The 14385-nt window shown below is 38.7% G+C and overlaps 1 protein-coding gene across 1 annotated transcript in view; it reads left to right on the plus strand.

Annotated features, from left to right (window-relative positions):
- Positions 1-14385, plus strand: part of LOC118800110 (GTPase IMAP family member 9-like) — a 39255-nt gene that overhangs the window by 871 nt on the left and 23999 nt on the right. The gene's annotated exons all lie outside the window — the stretch shown is intronic.

Raw genomic sequence — 14385 nt, forward strand, 5'->3', positions numbered from 1 at the left:
AATAATTCTCTGTGAGAGATTAGAGGCATTGAACTCTTCAAACGCCTGGTTCTTGTCACTGCCACTATGAACAACTCTGACTCTGTAAGTTTTTCCACAGTGGAACATTTTGTATCAAACTACTTTTTGCATCTTAATGATGAAATTGTGCCTAAAAATCGTGTAATTCTCCTTTAACACAGCTTTTAACAGATACAGATATCAGTACTAAGCTCACACCTGCCTCAACTGCAAATGATCATTTCTGTTACGTGTTGACTTTGGCATGTTAGAGGATGAAAACGATAGAATTGTGAATTATCTAATCAACTTTATTGTTTTCAATCCTTCTAAAGGAACATCCTCTCTTTGGGCCTCATCCAGTATGGTGGCAGTCCATATCATTCTCAACACTCAACTGAGCTCCTACCCAAGTGGCCTCATCCTGATGCTTCTTTCATTACACTGAACATCATTGTCTGAACATCAGCTAAGCGTGTGAGCTGGGTGCCACGCTGGAGTTCATGCATAGGTATTATTTAAAGCCTTGTCACATTTCTTTGTGTACTAAATGCCTGAGTTGATTTTCGATGAGTAAACATATGTATACTGTACATTATATTCTACTTATAAAGGGAATATATAATGCTTTCCCTTTTAATTACTGTGTTATGTAGCTTTTGCGTGTGTAAGATACAAAGCTGAAAGTATATGCCAGAAGGAGAAACTCTTTCCCACAGAAACCACTTTTCTCAGCTGCCTGAGGGCTGGAGTTCCCCAGTCCTTTTCCTTTGTTACAAGATGATGTAATCCCATAACACAATCCTTATTGCCCACCTACCAGCGAGCTTGGCACGCCCCCACACAACGCAACGCATCTACCGGAGGCCGTGTATTGGCCAACCGCTCTGGTGCTTGATCAGTCAGAGCCAAGTGAGCGAGCTAACTAATCTGAGCGTACTGGGCTCATCAGGAAGGAGGGGCTTAAAGACACAGGAGCTCTAACAGAGCGTTTCAGACAGAGGGTGGGTAAACAATTACAGTATGAGAAAAATAATGTGTTTCTGAAACACTGAAGCATGTAAATGTATTATAGTCGACCCCAAAAATAAAATTTATGAACATTGGAAATTAGCATAACAGGTCCCCTTTAAATTCAGCCTGCTTGTGTACGCAGATCCAAAAGTAATTTCAAATTTATTGTCTTAAAATTGATTTTTTTAACAGATGCATTTTCCTCATATCTCTGACAAAGAAGACCAACACTGAGAAAAAACAGAGGAAGAAGCGATGGGCTGTGAAGCTGACAGTTCTCTCACTCATCATGGATTTAACTCTAAAAGGAGAGATCGGTAACATTAGCAGTGTGATATCAGTAAGTAATGTTCAGGCATTATGGCATGGACATATGCACACTGAGTTATATGTGTCCTGTTTCCTGTGTCCACATATGTCCACATAAAATGTCCACAGCTTGGCTCTATTCCAGCTCCCAGCACATCTGAGTCTGGTATTAAGTGTTTGACAGCTGATCATTATCTGGCTCAGGTATGTTATGAGTGCTGCTGGGGTTCAGACCTCTGTATTAATCTGTTGGTCAGTTTTTCTTTTTAGTCCATATGAATTTGTCTTAAAATTTTTTCCCATCATTTATAATTGTTCATAGTACTACGTTGCTAATAACTTTGGCATAACTTATATACGGAATAACAGCAGACCTTAAAATCAGATTTATGGTTTGTGGAACTGTGTATTTATTGCAGTATGTTTAAAATTTCTACACAAAGTCAGTTAACATGTTTTTCACCGTCTGTAGAACATATCAAGTGTGATGACGCTATTGTACTATGCATATACACAGTTGTAAAAACAATCAACAATAACTGTAATCTATAATTTTTGAGCCCTGCAATGGACTGGCGACCTGTCCAGGGTGTATCCTGCCTTCCGCCCAATGACAGCTGGGATAGGCTCCAGCACCCCACCGTGACCCAGAAGGATAAGCGGTTTGGATGATGTATGTATGTATATTTTTTGAAAGCTATGTGGGTGCTTTTTCATGGGCTATGCTTTGGATTGGAGAGTAAATTATTTGAATGTAGAAGTATTCTGAATTTTTTACAGATTAACAAGGAAATACAAAACTGTAAAACAGTGATTTTTCTATACCCCTCTAAATTACATTACTGTAATTTATGCATACTTATTATTGTTCTTTGTTCTCCTTCTTATTATTAGTATTTTAAAAGTTAATAAAATGATACCTTGATAAAAAATGAAGCAACTGTAAAATAGTCATAGTAAAAAAATGTATTTTTCACACATTTTTACCACATTTTTAAAACATTAAGGGTTAATTACTATAAAAAGGTATTTAAAAGAACTGAATTAGATTTTTACATTTTGCTGCAACACTGTATTACAAAATAGTTGCATAAGAGTCTTCCCTCATACTACCACCATGTTGAAGGCATCGTCTGAACTCACAAATAAATTTTCACTGATTCCATAAGCTTTTCTAATGCAACAGAAACATTTAAAGGGGAATTCCACATTTTTCTAAACTTGGCATAATTCTGTCATTGCGATGTAAACAAAGTCATTTAGTGGTTTCATATAAAATGGCTTATTGTAGAGAAAGTTACAGACTGGGAACCATGTGCCTATTATTATTATTATTATTATTACTTTTGTTGTTAAATTTGTTCTGAAATGTATAAATGTAGTATGTACTAATGTAATGTTTGTATGTTTATAAAATAATATACAATATATATATTAAAATAAATTATACCATTATGCATCCTACATGGAACAAAAAAATTAAATAATGAAAAAAAAATAATTACTAGAATTTTTGCTATAAATAATGTTACGTTTTAAAATTCCCTTAAAAATATTTAAAAGTAAAAGATTTATTTAAAAAAATGTAGGTAAAATTTAAAAATACGTATTATGCGTCCTACATCTTGAGACATCTTGGGATGTTATTATTGCCAAGACATCTTAAGATCCGTGTCTATAGACATGTCTTAAAGACGTCTTCATTTCTTAAGACATGCCTCAAGATGTCCTAAGACATCTTTATAATGTGTCTTTAGACATGTCTTAAGACATCCCAAGACATGGTAATGGCTGGGTATGATGTGAGTCAAGAACGATAACTGGCCATCCAGAACCACACCAAGATTTCTTGCCTCTACAGACGGGACAATCAGAGAGTTCTCGAATGAGATGACAAGATCATGATGAGGACCTGTATTTGAAGGGATGAATAGCAGCTCAGTCTTGCTAGGATTGAGCTTCAGGTGATGAGCTGCCATCCATGAAGAGATGTCAGACAGACATGCCGAGATGCGACTGGAAACCTGTGTGTCAAAGGGTGAGAAAGAAAGCATTAGTTGGGTGTCATCAGCATAACAGTGATAAGAGAAGCCATGAGAGGATATTACATCACCAAGAGAGCTAGTGTTAAGAGAAAAGAGAAGAGGACCCAGCACCGAGCCTTGTGGGACACCAGTGGAGAGCCTGCATGGAGAGGATGTGGACCCTCTCCATGTTACCTGATAAGAGCGATCCTCCAGATAGGACTTGAACCACTTCCACACAGAGCCAGTGATTCCAAGGCTGGTGAGGACATCCAGAAGGATTGTGTGGTTGACCATGTTAAAAGCTACTGAGAGGTCAAGAAGAATCGGGACAGATGACAGATTGGCTGATCTTGCTGACTGGAGCTTCTCGGTCACTGCTATAAGAGGAGTGAGGATGTCAGAAGGAGACATCCTCTCTCCTCCCACTGTGCACAATAACTTGTAAACAACTGCAGCCTTTTGGGATTGCCTTTGACAGAATAACATTTTAAATTACGCTTGTACATGTTCTATACTGTGAGTGAGAAGTCAGGAAATAAAGGACTGCATGTAGTATATTTAGAGCTTTACTGAATATCTGCATGCATAAAAAGCACAAGAAGGAACCCCGGTAACACTTTACAATACTGTTTTGTAGTTAATAAGTAACTAATCAGGAGCTAAGCAGGAACGAATGAGTAGTTCTGCATTAATGCTTAAGTAACTACTCTTAAAACCCAAAGACTACTAGTTAACTACTCAGTAGGTAGTAGTGAATTAATGATAAGAGTAGTTCACTATTAACTAAACAATAACTACTGAGTCTCATAGAGAATTACTTAGTAACTATGGTTTCTTAGAATAACTACTCATAAATTACGGATAATTTCAACATTAATTGCTCAATAGCTGAGTCTGACAAGGTTCTTGCTGAACTATTAACTAATGTAGTGTATTCCAACACTTCTAACTATAGTGAAATACACTACACAGTGTGCAGTCTCTACAATTTAATGGATTATACCCTCCATTTCTATCAACAGAAACAAGTATCCTCAGAGAAGTCTGGGGGCATCACACCACACTGTAGTGACTGGTGTCCCTCATGTGTTTGTTTTGATCACAAACCTTAAAAGGCTAAGGTTCTCACTACTAACTCACTATTGAAGAACTAGGAGTTAATCATGATCAGGAACAGTATTATAAAGTGAAACACATGGTAACTCATCAATAATGAACTAGGAGTTAATGGTGATCAGGAACAGTATCGTGAAGTGAAACACATGGAAACTCACTACTAACGAACTAGGTGTTAATGATGATCAGGAACAGTATTATAAACTGAACTATATTAGAAATAAAAGCCCCTAAAGAAATGTTTTAAAAAGTATTAATAAAGAGAATTTGAAAAAACTAATAGTAACTAATAGCAAGTCAGCTAACTGTGTCTCTATATTAGGGCTGGATGAAAAATACAGAACATTTTTTACCTATATTTTTTGTACCAGGTCTTTTTAGGGAAGACCACCTGAGACCATCTGCCCACAGACAATTTGATTTTATGACTCTTTAATTTCATATTTTATTTCAAATAAATTCTAATTGGTCTTTTCATGACGGCTCTCAATCTTGCCTTGGTCTCACAACTCCTGTTTTTTTTTTTTTTTTTTTGTTTTTTAAAAAGGTAGTAGTGGTAGCATAAATATATAGAGAGTCTGACATAAAATAAGAAACATTCATCTATTGAACATTCTTCAACTTAATTAAATAAACTTACATTTAACAGTAAAGGTGCACAGGACTCTTATTTTGATAGCTTTTGTGTTTCTGTTGAGTGCCCGTTTTTGCAAATGCTGTTAAAGGAGAGCAGTTAATGCTGCGACCTCAGTAGATTAGTTTGATAATTCTGTTCATATTTTAATTGTGACTCACTGTATCTGCTGATGTATGATGAGTGAATCAGACTCATGACAGACCCCCAGGCCTCTAATTTGACACTTTGAATTCAGATTCAAGGTTTTATTCAGACTGCAGCACTAATGTAGAGACACAGTTAGCTGACTTGCTAACTAATCTGAGCTAAGTAGGTTCGGTCTTCTTGTACAATGTATGTTTTACCGTGTTGTTTCAGACTTATAAGCACATAATAGTGCTTTATTAAACCTAAAGCTGCTGCTGATGTTCTGTTATGAGTGCATGCTAGCTAGGTAGTTAATTTAGCTAACGTGAGCTAAGCTAATAGGCAGTAAAACTTTGTGCCTGAGAGACGAAACAGAAAGATGTATGATTATGTACTAGCAGAACATCCTGTGTTCAGTCTCAGCTCTCAGACTTTCTCCTTCAGTAGTAATGACAGGTTTTGATTTCGTTTTGTTTGGGTGTATTATTTTCAGTTATATAGCTAGCTAACCCAGGGACGTTTTCACATTTGGACTGTTCACAAATTAAAAAAGACTCAATAAACAATTTATTTCATCTTACTTTTATCAAAAACTCTCTTTTTAAATACGTTTTGTACTGTAGTAAATCATTTCTTTAGGGGTTTTTATTTCTAATGTAGTTCAGTTTATAATATTGTTCCTGATCAAAATTAACTCCTAGTTTATTAATAGTGAGTTACCACGTGTTTCACATCATAATACTGTTCCTGATCATGATTAACTCCTAGTTCATTAATAATGAGTTACCATCGTTTCATTTTATAATGTACCTGATCATCATTAACTCCTAATGAAGAACAGTAACACCTCAATCATTATCTAACAGACAGTAATTACATAATCACTTGGTAATATATAGAACCAAGTAAATGTGAAGGCAGGACACATATACATTCCGATATCTCTGTGAGCCCTCTCTTCAACTGACCCTGCCCTCAAGAGGACATTAAAGGAGACCTATTGTTCCGAAGAAACACTGGCACATGTGTTCCTGCAGAAAAGAATGGTGTTTTCTAATGAAGAGAGGTAAGCAGACTGGTCTACTGAATACTGTAGTATTTTAGCAGTTGTCCCATTTGTGGGCTGATGTGCAAATTGGTTCACACTGCCACATATGAAGATTTGCATTAGCCTTTTAAGGTTTGTGATCAAAACAAACACATGAGGGACACCAGTTAGTAAAGTGTGATGTGATGCCCCCAGCCTTCTCTGAGTATCCCTGTTTCTGTGAATGGAAATGGAGGGTATAATCCATTATACTGTAGAGACTGCACACTGTGTAATGCATTTTCACTACTGTTAGAAGTGTTGGAATACATAACATCAGTTAGCAGTTCAGCAGGAACGTCAGACGCAATTAATGTTGAATTGATCAGTAGGTAATTTATGAGTAGTTATTCTAAGTAATTCTCTATGAGACTCAGTAGTTATTGTTTAGTTAATAGTGAACTATCCTAATCATTATTTCACTATTACCTACTGAGTAGTTAACTAGTATTCCTTGGTAGTTAAGAGTAGTTACTTAAGAACTACTCATTTGTTTCTGCTTAGCTCCTGATTAGTTACTTATTAACTACAAAACAGTATTGTAAAGTGTTACCAGAAACTCTGCAGAAACTCAGCCTGTGGTTCCCCCCACTGACCACCTTGCTTGGCAAAAGCAAAAACAGGCCTAGTGCATTACTATGTAGCTTAGGTTGAGCCTTACCACAAAGACAAAGCAAAATGTTCACCCAGGGGCTAGAGCCAATAGAGGCTTTTGTGAGTGATTATAAGACAATCTAAACAGCTGTTTTGACCTGTACCAGCAGCAGTGGAAACCTGCCTAGCAGCACAGAGGAAAAAAAAAGAACTAATTTGTTAGTTAGTTTCGTGGTACAGCTGATCATAATACTGATGCCCTCCACATCTTTTCTGAAAGTCAGCCTTATTTTCTCCTCCAGTTACAGTATCTGCTATTATCTTGGTCAATATTTCAGAGATTTTTCAGCATTGAGATACTGTTGCTTTGAATGTATTTTGAATTTGAATCAAAATCTGTGCCTGGAAGATCTGTAAAAGGAAGAGCTGAGTGTAGGAAATGAACATTTTCAACAAGAAATATATAATGTCACCCAGGTTACGGATGCTTGACAGTTTGGGTTTTTAAGTTTGCTGCTTTTCTCTGACTTTATAATGTAAAGCTGAGTGATTTTAATGTCATCTTCACTGTTGTAAATGTTTTGCTTGAGCGGCAGACACATGCTTTATAGGGAAATGTTGCATTGCTTGTTGGGTTTATCTGATTATTGTGTGCATAATTTTGTTATTTTGTCTTGACTGGTAATAAAACATGCCTCTATAGCGGTGTTCTGCCCCCTCAAAACTCAAAAAGCCTTGTGTATCCTGATGTGATATCTTAAAATAATCCATGACCACTTAAAAACGGTAGCCAGGTTGGCGCCCAGGGGCCGATAACTTGATGATCTGGGCCAGATGTTCAGAATTTTGTTTCACTAACATTTTACGTTATGATTATCATTAAGCTTAGCGACCTCATGGGATACCATATAACACCTTAGCTACAACATTGTATACTGTAGCAATCAGCTAGCGATACCATAACAACCACCTGGGACACGATAGAAAAGGTTAGCAACACCTTAGCAACCACTTGTGTACATAGCAACTGCCTGGCAACATCTCAGCAACCACCTGGGATACCATAGCAATCGTACAGCAACACCTTAGCAAACACCAGGGATATCATATCGGTTTAAGATATGTGTGTGTGATACTCTCTCTACTATTTTGGGAAAATCTGTACACAAAGATCCCCGGACTTTCCTCCTACTTGATGACTCAGAAATGTTTTCTACTCATCAAAAAGGGATTTTTTTGGCCGGCCTCACAGCAGCCAAAAAGACAATACTGAAAATATGGTTGGAACCCTCCGTTGCTGTGCATCTTCTTTGGCTTACTTATTTTCAGGACATCACTTTTTTGGAATGTACAATGGCCAGGATTAATAAAGCCAAAATAAGAACAGTTGTGTCCCGGTCAAATACTGAGAAAGAATGAGAGCATAGCAACCTTTTCTAACTGATATGAGGGTGTAAACTTCAGTATACTGAGTTCATTCATTTATCTATTTAGGCATGTATCTATTTTAGGCATGTTTCTTTGGTATGTATGTCTTTTCCTCTTGTGTGGGTGAGCCACTGACCATCACTGCTGTCATTGCTGGTTTTGCTACTTTGATGTCTAGCGATGATTGTTGACTCTGTACTATGTCTGTTGTGGGGAGCTCTATGGGCATGTCCTGGGCTTTTTGAACATAGTTCTTGTGTTCTTTGCGTTTGCCTGATAATAAAATATTGATCACAAAAGATATGTGTGTGATGATTGTGTGGTGATGGGCTGTGGGTTTAGCTAGTGTGGGCTGGGTGGTCACCACGGAATAGAAGTATAGAGTCATTATGACTTCCCCCAGTTGGGTCACAGGGGAGATCACCTTTCTGCTGGTGTAAATAAAAGTGCGCTTCTCATGGCAGAACTATGGCCAGAACTATCACAGTTATGTTAACTTGCTCTTCCAAAGCACTTATCTAACAAACCTAACTAGAGGTACTACAGCAACAGAACGGCGCTTAAAATTGACCCTTTTATACAAAGTCCCCCAGTTTTGGAATTATCTTCTATTCAGTGTTCAGTGCTCAGACACAGCCTCAGTCTTTAAGTCAAGGCTAAAAAGCTACTTGTTTAGTCGAGTCTTTGGTAATTAGTTTTCCCTGTTAGATGAAGGTGGAGTGGAGGGGAGCTAACATCTCAGGGAGCCCTCATGTCTCATGTTACATTCTGGCTTCCGCTTTAGTTAGGCTGTAATAGCTTGGCCTGCTGGGGTCTCTGCTGCACTCTCTTAACACTGTATATCAGTCTGTAATGACAGAACTAACTGCCTGTGTGTCTCTTTGCTGAGCTGAACAACTGCCCATCTTGTGTGTCTGATGCTGTTGCTTCATCTGCCTTGATCAGGTGCCCACTGCTCACCAGCCTTCTGGACCAGTCTGACCATCATGGAGCTTCCTTCTGTAAAACACTGTGCAAACTTCACTGAACTTACCCTCCTGATGATACTGCTGCTTTTTTGTAATCATAGACGTTGCTACTCTTGCTTTTCCCTTTTTTCCGTATGTTATACTAATTAGTAAATCTCATTCTCTGCTGTTACTGTTTGCTATCCGGTGTCGACCAGAGGAGGATGGGTTTCCCCTTTTGAGTCTTGGTTCCTCTCAAGGTTTCTCCCTCTTGCTCTTAGGGAGTTTTCCTTGCCAATGTCACCACTGATGCTCATGGGGGCTTGGATGTGTTTTTTTTTCTGAAAAGCTGCTTGTGACAGCCCTGTGATGGACTGACGACCTGTCCAGGGTGTATCCTGCCTTCCGCCCCCAATGACAGCTGGGATAGGCTCCAGCACCCCACTGTGACCCAGAAGAATGAGTGGTTTTGATGATGATGTGTGTGTGTGCTTTGTGACAACGCCTGTTGTAAAAAGCACTATATAAATAAACTTTGACTTGAATGGTGTTGGGGAACCCCTCACCCCTCAGGCCACGTGTGTGCAGCACTGTTAAAGTGAAAGTGAAAGAAACTGCTCTGAGGCAGCGAGAAGTGAATCTGATTAGTTCTCTGGGGAGTCAGTCACACATACAGTGGAGCTATTGCGATGCTTACAGATAACAGAACAAAGTATAACAGATAACTCATCAGAAAACTCAGCTCCGGAAAAACGACATCGAGCTCAGCACAAAAGGCGCGAAAGAAAAGCATTTGTGCCATTGATTCATCTTCTATTAATAATCAGGTAGGTAGCTCCTCATTTCTACTTATTCTTGAGAAGGTGAAGATTTCATATTCTGTGTTATTTTTCACACCATTAGTGCCGTTGGTTTGAGTCTACATTGGCGTTTCAGTCAACTTCCTGGAGGTCTAATGATAAAACTCAAGATTGAATAGTATTTACCTGTACATTTCAGTATCTCTTCAATGAGAATAACCTGCACGCTTTGGCATATTTAGCCCTAAAACATTAGCACTGTACCTGAACTGTAGACTCCACAGTAACATGTGTGTGAGAGTGTGTGTTCCTTGGGGGTTTATAAGAGTTTTGCTGATGTAACGGGTTTACTTCTGCGTTGTGTAGGGTTGAATGATGAATGAAGTGATGACAGCACACCAGCTTAACATGAGGGAGCATTTATTTTCTCCACCTGCAGAGTTTTCAAAAGGCAAATAAACAGGCTTCAATAGCTTCTCTCTCTCTCTCTCTCTCTCTCTCTCTCTCTCTCTCTCTCGTGCTCTCAGCTGCGCCTTCTCTCACAGTGGCGTTTTGCGGAGGGCATTTCATCAATCACATATTAAAAAGAAAATAACAATAATAATAATTAAAAAAATACATATAAAGTGAACAGTATGCTGTACACGCTCCCCATTTACTGAACAATATAAGATTAATATATATTTGACAATATAGCTCAATATACCTGCAGAGTTTACAAAAGGCGAATAAACAGGCTTCCATAGATTTTCTCTCTCGCGCGCGCTCTCAGCTGCGCCTGTTAAACACTGTGCACTTGTTTTACAACATAGCTGTTACACTACACGAACTATAAAAACCCTAAAACTGTGAATAGAAGTTACAGAGAGAGTGTGAGAGGTGTGGTGCGGTAGAGAACACGTACACAAGGAAGAAACTGCACGAGAGTGAGTGAGTGAGTGAGTGAGAGAGAGAGAGAGAGAGAGAGAGAGAGAAAGTGTAGCAGCCCTTGGCTTCAACGAATAACGCGCAGAGAGTTTCTAAAACGGGTGTTTAATTTTATTCAGCTTGATGGACTTCAAGTATCAATAGTTCCTTCATGAGCACCGTGAAAACTGAAAGATGAATGAAAGATACAAGCAAAATGCTTATAGTTTTGCCAGTACAAAGAAGTAATGTAAATAACAAAGGCTTTATGACTTTAGCTTACATACACAGAGATAGAATTTAATGCCAGAAAACATGTGGGTTTAGCGTCACCAAAACATAACTATAATAAACTGAAAAGAAAGAACCAAAGCTTCACAGATGCTATAATACATATAAACACAACTTGGTACCTTTCTTATCAGTTCAGTGTTACATAACTCACTCCGCATGCCAAGGCTGCAATATCTGACAAAGCTATGAGCCCTTTGCTAAGGATTTCTTCCTTTGGTTTTCATTTAGCCCTTTCCTAAGGATTATCAAGGATGTCTTCCTTGACAATGACTATGTCATTTACTTTGAGGTTGTGTCGAGGTACATGACACTTTTGCAGTGTGGAAATGTTCAGGAGATATTCTTTCTTCCAGCGATTCCAAAATTGTTCAATTAAATATTGGACTCGGCGCCATTGTTTTGCTGCATACACATCTTCCCTTACAAATTTCCCAGGAGGTGGAGCAGTGACCTTGGACTTCATCAAGGTGAGATGGTTTGGTCTCAAGGGTTCAAATGACTTAGGATCATTAATTCCATCCACAGTTAACAGGTGGCTGTTGACAATGGCCATCGCTTCATAGAACAGGGTTCTAGGGGAAGCATCATCAAGTCTGCTTGGATACTGAGTAAGTGCGGCATTTAACACATTTCAAATGGTCCGGATTTGGCGTTCCCATATGCTACCAACATGGCTCACTGAGGGGGCAATAAAGGTAAATTCACACTGATTTTCAGCCAGAAAATCTTCCAGTGTCTTGGTATCACACTGCTTCAGTGATTCTCTAAATTCATTTCTAGCACCCACAAAGTTTGTGCCGTAATCACAGTGGATTTGACGAACAGTTCCTCTGAGACAAATGAAGCACCTCAAGGCATTAACAAATGCATCAGTTGACAGATCTTCAAGCATTTCGATGTGGACAGCTCGAGAAGAAAGGCATGTGAAGATCAATCCATATCTTTTGTGCTCTTTGCGCACCCTCTTGGTGATGAATGGCATAAAACAATCCATGCCACAGTACATGAAGGGGGCTGAAGCTGCAACACGATCTTTAGGGAGATCAGCCATACATTGCTCCTTTGCTGGTCATCGGAGTTTCCTGCACTGTACGCAGTTATGTATCAGCTTGGCAACTGATTTGCTCCTTTCAATCACCCAAAATCTGTTGGCTCTTAGCTCCATTAGAGTTTGACATCTGCCCTGATGACAAACTTTGACATGATAGTGAGATAGAATGAGTCTGGTAATGTGGTCATCCTTTGGAAGAATGATTGGATGTTTTAGCTCCTAACTGAGAGATGACTGTTTTAGTCTTCCTCCAACACAAAGTAGTCTGTTGTCCAAAACTGGGTCAAGGCAGTAGAGTGGACTTGAACTTGGAAGACTATTTCCTCTTTGAAGCTTCTTCATCTCTGCGGAAAAGGCTTGCTGCTGGACAAGCTTGATCACTACCTCAGCTGCTCCCTCACGTTCTTCGACAGCAACAAAGTCTCTGCGATATTCTTGCTTAGACCCTAGTCTCTTAATTCTCACAACCACTTTAAGGAGTGTGGTCCAAGAAGAAAACCGACTGAAATGGCTAAGGTTGAACACAATTAGCAACAAATATGTAGAACTTTCGGGATTCATTGTTAAGGTATGCCAACATAACCTGAGAGTCTGTCCAGAAGAACTCATCATCAACCTTTATTTTGAGCTCAGTTTTCAGCATGACACTCACAACCACTGAGAGTTCTAATCTTGGGATGTTTGTGACCTTTGTGGGTGCGACTCTCGCTTTGGCCATCATGAGACTGCAGTGCACTTCATCCATTTTTTTAATCTTAAATAGGAGCATACACCATATCCCACGTTGCTGGCATCTGAAAAGTGGTGCAGTTCTGTTCTGACAGTGTTGCCAAAGTCTTGTGGGTGATAGCATCTTGGTATCTTGATTTCTTTCAGCTTCGGAAGGCCATTTATCCACTCCTCCCACCGTGGCAGTAGGTCCTCTGGAAAAGGTTAATCCCAACCTACATTTCTACGACACAATTCCAGTAAGATGCGCTTTCCACTTAGGGTGAATGGAGCGACAAACCCAAGTGGGTCGAAAAGAGAGGCGATGATTGATAGTATACCACAGCATGTTGAAGGCTTGTCTTTCAGGTTAACATCAAAAATTGAAGCTGTCATTTTCAATCGACCATTAAATACCCAGTGCACGACCTGCAGGCATTTGGTTCAAACTTAGATTGAGAGATTTAGCTGTCGTTGCCCTTTCTGAAGGGTCTACAATGTCAAGAACTTCTTTCTTGTTTGAATCAAATTTGTGGAGACGTAGGCCTCCCCTTTTGCACAACTGCCTTGATTCAATGATCAGCTTTATGGCATCTTCGACTTCAGTTTATGAAAATATCAAGACTAGTGCTTTTACAACAGAAATACTCATGAATCACAGTGCGCTCACCTAAAAAAAAACACTAATAAGTGTCAGCATTACGGTAGCTCTCATATTTTATGTAAATCTATGATGCAGATGAGTTTTTTGCTCTGTAATTATTAGTTTATTATTTATTGGCTGATCATGTGAAGAACACTGCAACAATGAAACAGGGTAGAAGATGATTTAATGTGTTTTTGTGGTTTGAATCGATTTAAAATAATGTATTTTTATCTAAACTAAACTATAACTGGTCTGCATCATCTGGCCATATGTTCTCATTAACATCAAACCTGCTGTCCTCTCTTGCTTATTTGTGATTGAATAAGCACTTGCGAATTATGTGCTGGGAACATAATAACTCCAGAAGTGACCCCTTATAGATGGTCAGTATCTGGGCTGGAATTCAGTTCAGATGGGAATCAGTTGTGATTGATTTGTTAACATACATTCAATCAGCAGGCTTTCTCTATATCTACCATAATTATGTGAGCTTTGTTTACCGAATATAGTATTTATGATTGAGTAAATTAATATGCAGATTATTTTAGTTGCTTGGAGTTAGTTGCTGGAGTTATGTATAACAGTTTTAAAACAGTGTGTGTAAGCACAATGAGCTCAAGAAATACAGTTTTATTAAAGATACAGTGAGAAGAGAATTCAAGAATTTTAGAAACTGTGATCACTAAATGCATATT

This window comes from Colossoma macropomum, unplaced genomic scaffold, assembly GCF_904425465.1.
Source record: "Colossoma macropomum unplaced genomic scaffold, Colossoma_macropomum, whole genome shotgun sequence".
NCBI classification, from domain to species: Eukaryota; Metazoa; Chordata; class Actinopteri; order Characiformes; family Serrasalmidae; genus Colossoma; species Colossoma macropomum.